This window comes from Sceloporus occidentalis, unplaced genomic scaffold (genome assembly GCF_023333645.1).
Source record: "Sceloporus occidentalis isolate IW3139 unplaced genomic scaffold, rSceOcc1.0.p SCAF_117, whole genome shotgun sequence".
Classification (NCBI taxonomy): domain Eukaryota; kingdom Metazoa; phylum Chordata; class Lepidosauria; order Squamata; family Phrynosomatidae; genus Sceloporus; species Sceloporus occidentalis.
The window spans coordinates 433,940-441,408 of record NW_028317097.1 but is presented as its reverse complement, the minus strand read 5'-3'; positions in this window follow the sequence as shown (position 1 = coordinate 441,408).

The window sequence follows — 7,469 nt, the reverse complement described above, 5'->3', positions numbered from 1 at the left end:
ATATGTTTGCATTCACAAAATTACCAACTTCATAAGCCCTGTTCCCATGGGGATCATTCATTCCTCTTGTTGTAGTTGTAGAGTCTGTTTGCCTGTATCTTTTTTCTTATACACTGTACTATTGTTCTTTACATTCTAAAAACTGGCAGTAAAACACACATTCAGTGTAATTGGTGTAAATTTAAAAAACGCTGCTTCCAAGGAATCATCCAAGTTGTTCTTTTGTATCTCATCTGTTTAAGATAAGTCAACCATACCTTGCTAAAACAGAGGGTTTTTAAATTACCTGTTAACAACAAAAGTGTGTTCGTGTTCACAATTTACAAGCTAAGGGCATACATAATACTGGGCTGCCTAATGCCATTTTCTTTGGAAACATACTAAAGCATTACAAGATAGACCCCAAACTAGGTTTACTTTGATGGTATGTAATCAAGTATCAAATTTTATTTAGACTTTGAACATAAAAAAAACTGTACTTTGGGGATTTTGTCATTGGCTTCCCAACCATTATAAACTTTTTAAGCCCATACTGACCAAACATTCACCTGACTTCATGACTTCATCCAAGTTTGTGATGGACCTCTGTAAATGTAGCCTCCGAGGTGGAATAATTTGTAATTTGTGAACAACTATAGGGAATAATCCTCATAATTTCATGTTTCTTCTTAACTTTATAAAGAACGCCATTGGGTGTGTTGTCTGTGTCATTCTAAGAAGGTGGTTTACCATTTCTGGCCATGTTAAACATGTCCATGGTACAGAGCTTTAGAATAAGTGGCCACATACTACATAAACAAATACTGGTGGTGCTCCGTAGTAATTATCACCATTATTTGTGTTTGTTTTTTGAAGGGATGTAGGCAGCTGCCAATATTATTTTTTCTCATAAGGAACTAGTTAACCTCTAGTTAACCTTGTACATTGCATTGTAGAGTCTTGTTTTATAGCTCGATATGTTTAATGACAGAATAAGTTTAAGGACTGTGGATCCATCACGCAGATACCGCATAATCAACCAATATGCAAACTTTAACAGTTTGTTTTATTTGAATTGTCTGGTTGAGTAGATCTGATAGACTATGTATACCAATTAAAAGGTCAGAGAAGTTTACAGGGTAGGGGGAAGGACTACAAGAATGTGGAGTGATGAACTTTCTAATGGTAAGAAAAACAAGGGGTTTTAATAGTAAGTCCTCTATAACACTCTTCTCATTTGTCAAGCAAATAGTTACCTGCCTATTCAGTCCAGCGATGACAAAAGTATAACCACATGTTCAGGAGTAAGCATCACATCAACTGAGTGGCAAGGTGAAAGCCACCAAGCGGGTGACATCTGCCAACCCCTCCAACTTCAGATACAACAATTAAGTCATTTACTCCAGTGCTGAGACAACAATGCTTCTTTAAACCATCAAATAAATGGCTATGTTTCGGCTATATACATCCTTCATAAAGCTTGTTGATTTAATAAAACACAGCTGTCAAACCATTGGAGTGTGGGGATTTTGTCATTCATGAACCAACCAGGCCCATTTATGGAGGATACAAGGACATCATTTTCTGGCTTTGGATGTTCTCTATCTTTGCTCCATACCTAGCATGACAGTTATAAAGATAAATAATAGGAACAAGGACACATTTGGGGTCCCCCATTTGTTGTGAATGGCTTAAAAGGTGGGGGCAAGGAGATACGTGGCATGGACAGCTCCTACACGTAGCTTCTGCGCATGAGTTACAGAAGTCCCTGGCATCAGGCATAATCCAATCTGTTTTGGCAAGGACTGGTAAACGTGGGAGAAGCAGGCATGGAAAATACATTATAATCCAAACAGGCAGGAAACTTTGTACTTAAAGAGTAACAATGAATGTAACAAATTGCCCATTATCTGCTATGTAACTTCTAAATTCATCAGCAACAGGGTTAAAACACGTCACTTTGCTAATGTTGCGCAGGCTGTTTGCTGACCAATCCTTACCTTTCTAAAATCAGTGGTAAGTCACGTTTGGGAGTCTGAATAGGGATTTAAAGCTTGAAAGATAGATAGTGAGAGAGTCCAAGGGCAGGATGGGGGTGGACAGAGCTACAGGGGGAGAGATAATGGACTAAAAACAATATTTGTACTAATATCGTGGATGATTAAGATGATTAGGTTAAGATGGGAAACACAATTCATATAAATAAACACTTTTCTTCCAAGAATATAAAAAATGTTATTAAGCTTAGAGGATATGACATTAGGAAAACATCCCTCATGACAAAAACAACTTCAGACAGATGTATTTTTTTTCTTTTAATCAGACACACGGTATTGAAAGACACAGACACGGTTTAAATGTTCAATGAAAACGTCACAGTAGATACTGATCATAGAAGATTCAGCATTTTGTTGGAACTGGCTGTGGTGCCTTTTGCCCCCATCTCTTTCAAGGTCCAGGTTCCACTATGGCTTTTTGAGCACTTCTTCATGTGGATAATAAAGCTCCATTAGGTTTTAAAAAATAACTTCTTGGCCTTTAGGCTATGATCAAGTGTATTACCCGGAAGAGAGGGAAACACACTCTGGCTTAGAGGGCGAGGCAGCATGAAGCCCTAGGTGCATCTGGAGCCCACAGGGAGATCCAACATGGTGGCGCTTCCCTTTGTGTGTCCTTGGGATGTACTTGGACTTTCAATGCATTTTTATTTCCACTCTCCTTGGCTGGCAGGTGAGGAAAATACATTCTTTTAATGCCACCCTAAGCACCGGGGCCTCCTTTAGGATATTTTACATTTAGTGCACAGCGTAAATTTAGTGCCCAATTTACACTGTGGCTCTTCGCAGGGCACCCCAATTTCCTCACTTTGGGTAAATGAAGCACCAGCACCCCTGGCTTCTGAAATTAAAAAAAAATGACTAGGTGGCAACAGAATGAACCCCTCAGATGCATTGAAGTTATTTTTTTTTCATTGTGAAAAGGCTTGCCCTATAAACTAGATGTTAGTTCAATAAAAATGCATTACCACATACTGCAATACTTACTTTTTTTATTGTGAGCACTGAAAGATCAAAAAAGGCCTAAATCAAAAGAAAGGCAGAACTCAGGATGTAGAACGCCGAAAACGGTCCTCTATCTCAACATGACATATGTATTATTTGCACGAGAGACAACGCCTGACATTGGCAGAAACCTTTATTCAGGAACCTGCGGCTGAATCTTCAATCAGATTTTTAATAAACAGACATTCTTGGCAACAAAAAGGAGGTGAAATTCTTAATAAAGAAAGGTTTACAACTGCACAATCTTGGTATTTCGGAAATTAAATCTTTATACCTGATCCCCTCTGGCACTGAAGCTAAAATTGTGTTTAATAACATTGTTATTATATATATATTTATATATATATGACATCTGCACACAATTCGTAAGGAAAAATAAAATTTGCCAATAAAAATTCTATGATAATATGGAAGTCCACTTAATATTTGTTACAAGTTTTGTTTTCCCAGAATTAATTCATATTATCTGTTGTTCTATATGGATAATGTGTGATTTGAATTCACCTTACTGAACAAATCAGTTTAATAATATATTTATTTTTCAGGATTTAAAACTATGCGTGTTTTATATTTCAAATAGGCCAAGAATTCTGTTTTCCATAACGTTTATTTTTTATATCCCTCGTAAATAACATAGCAGTTCTGGTTACAGTATTGTGGATGAATGTTGTACGCACAGGAACCCTCCAGGAAGCCGTAAAAGACAGGAAGTTATTGTCATTTTTCTTCTCTCGTGTTATCACAGAATAATTAAAAACTTGAAGCGGTTTCCACTGTGAAGTTCTTAATCATGAGACTTCAATCCCTCCCGTTCAGGTTTGAATAATGTCAATGGACTGGGATTACAGTTTTCCCTTTGCATTCATGAGAAGAGCAGGTGTTCAAACAATATAATGAGCCCCCTCCTTTTGCTATTTCTCCTACATCTGCTGTACAAAAGCTTCCCTTATGTTTACCAGAAACAGGAAAAATCCCCCCAAAAAACATCCTGTCTCCGGCACCTGACACTAAATGAGTTCCTTTTTATTTTCTCACAGTACGCTTATGTTATTTATAGAGAATAATAGTGCCCACAAAGTAAAGAGCTTGAAATATTCATAGTTGCCAACTATCCCCTACTGTATTATTTAGCATCTATTGTTATAATACTGAACAAAATCTTATAGTTACACTACGCTACGTTCCTCAGCGGTTAATTCTCTTCACTTTAGAATTCCATAGGCTCTGAATTCTTGAAGAACATCCAGGCATCCTTTGACGATTCTAGCGGACCGCAACCGCTAGTTTCATGCTTACGACTTTCTTAGATAGACTGTGTTACCAATTAAGACCTCAAGAAAATTGCTTAAGAACTCCATTGATCCCTGTGGCCGTCAACTCAAATGCAAAAGAGAAAATTCTTGCAAACAAATGATATAATATACAGTATGTATAATATGATATTATGTAATATAATAATACTGTATAACTAGATTCTAGATTGTAAGCTTGTTGGAGCAGAGCCTTTTCTGTAAGTCCAAAATGTATGATGGTATTATTTCAATCAATAAATACTGATCATATTTAAACATATCATAGATGATGGCTCCCAAACAGTAGTATACCTGGGGGGAGCTTGGGGGGCGGTCCGCCTTGGGTGCCACTCATCAGGGGGGTGCCACCAGTTGTGCAACCCCTTAGGGACAGGCTATAATGTCTGCCTCTTGAGGAGCAGGCTCAGTTGGGTAGATCAAAAGATCTACCTCTAGCCAGCTTAAAATCAATCAAGGCAGTGGGAGGTCTGTTAATACAGATCTCCGATCCCGCTCCCTTGCGATGTGTGCCGGCAACTGATGCTGTGCGGCAGGATTTAATGTCATGATGTAGAATCTGGGCCCACTGCACCAGAAGATAGAATAAGGGTAGCCAACAGGAAGAACAAAGAGGAGGAGGTGGAGGAGGAAATGTGACAGTGACAGAGGAAAGGTAGGGAGACATTCAGGGAGAGAGAGTGTGTCTGAGAGTGAGTTAGTGAGTGAGAAAGCATTAGTAAGTACTTACAATCTAGTTGACGGTGGTACAGCATAACTCCTATGACTATATAACACCATCAATATCTGTCTCACGGTGACCACATCGGCCATGTTTTCCAGTACATGTATACGTTTTTCATATCGATGACAAGCTCAGGTAACATGCTGCCCTGCATAGACTTATGGCAGGAAACCAATCCATCAGTTATACATCATCCATTCTACAGGGCAGCACTTTATCTGGTCTGGTCAGCAATATGTAAAAATTGTATGTGTCCTGGAAAACATGGCTAATGTGGTCACCGTAGTCTCAGTTTATAATGATGGCAGTTATCCTGTACCACCATCAATGTCTGCCACAGTATATAATGACAGTAGTTATGCAGTTTTAAAGGGGGAGGGTGCCACATACAGGATCTGCCCCAGGTGCCAAATACTCTAGGTACATGCCTGCTCCCAAAAAACTTTTTGAGTTGACCTTAAGGATCTTTATTGTTTTAGCTGTTCAATTTGATCTAATCCATCATTCAATCCAACATGCCGTTTAGCTACAAAATTATTTTTTTCTTCTTAAATGTGCTGTCTGCCACCCAAATTAAGCTACTTCTGATGGGAATTTAGCTTGTCTCAAACCCTGGGAGCTCCCAGGTATTACTGTTATCCCAATATTAAGGGCAGGCTATTCAGCTGTTTTCAGGAATCTACACTCCTGGGAACTCTTCAGACAAAGTGCTAATTTAATGGATCTCCATGTCCCTGGGATCTGTCTTCACGTTTAGGGCCACTGAGTCCCTGTCCTTTCCCCCACCCAATTCCATGCAGCTATTTGGGGCTAGCGTGGCCGCTATCGAAAGCTACGTTCCTCGAAAAAGTGAGGGCTCCAGGCAGCGTGACCTGGGAAGTTACAAGGTATGCTCATATATCTTTCACATATTGAAGCCAGCATAGATAAAGTGCTGCCCTGCAAGGTGTTGAAAGCATAAGTGAAGTAATTGGTTCCCTTCCACAATAACCTGCATACTGCTGGACAGGGCAGGACTCGGGATAAGGCTGTTGGCCACCTAATGACATAAATGCAGAAAATCGCTGGATATAACAGACTCCATGTTATGGTTTTATGCTTACAAAGCATGCAGCTGTGAATGTCCAGCCAGAGAAGCATATCGGCTGCGTATAGAGTGATGATGGACAGCGGCCCACCCGGCATTTGCCGGGTGAGCCAGATGGCCAGTCCAGGCCTGCTGCAGGGCAGCATTTTACAAGTGTTGCTCAGCAATATATGAAAATGATATGTGACCAGAAAACATGATTGATGTGGTCAGCCTGGTAGAGCCTGGTGACTACAGTGATTCATAACACTCCAGCTCCTGTAGCCTGCAACTCTTATTGATCATTGATGACACAGATCAGCGCAAGTGGGGTGCTAGCAGGGCACACTGTCCCAGGCTATATATATGAATAATTTTCCTTTGTTTACCCCCTACAGAGCCATGATTGAGTATCACTTCATTTGACATTAACGTTTGGGGGTACCTTTCAATGTCCACATTTTATGAGCTATTAAACATACTTTATAGTACAAGCTATTAAGAAAATCTTATATTGTGTTGAAGTTTTTAAAATGTCAGAGGGAGTGCTAAACCGCTAAGATGGATTTGCAATCCATGTATAACTTGGCAAGCAGACTCACTTTTTTTTTCCTCCAAAAGCACCCATTTCCACATTCCAGATGTCAAAGGGAAAATTATAACTGCTGAAACAGTTCTGCTGCCAGGATGGGTCCACGGCACATTCCAGAGATATAATGATCTAAAATCCAATTGGTTCAGGTAATTCTAAGACTGCTAATGTTTTGGGACCCATCCATTTACAATGCTCAGCATAAAGCCTCTTGTCTTCCACACGGAACATCTGGAGCCTCACATCCTCTATCCTGGATTTCATTAAGTCTTGTGTTGATCCATTTGGTGTTCTAATAATTTATGATGCACTCTACAGCACAGTTTGTTATGTACACTCTTCACTGAGTGTTTTCATAAGATCTTTGCAATCTGCTGTGCATACAATGTTTTATTTCAAGAGTATTTCATTCACTTTTTGACCTTTATTATACTGCTGAAATCTGGAATTCACCATAGAATGCAGGTCTCCAGGAAACCCAATTTTGATATGAATTACAAATTTGGCAATTAACACCTGCTGTTGAAATTACCATAGGCAATACTTGGGAGCGGGCTAGCTGGTTTTGCCAGCTCTGGCTTTCATTCTTCCTCTCGAAGGAACCACCACTGATCCAACTAAAGCAATACACGACGAGCATGTGATGTTCCAACCAAAATGACACGACCCTGTGTGTGCCCAATAATGGCAATACTGATATTGACAAGCAACTTGAGGCATTATACAAACCTCTATA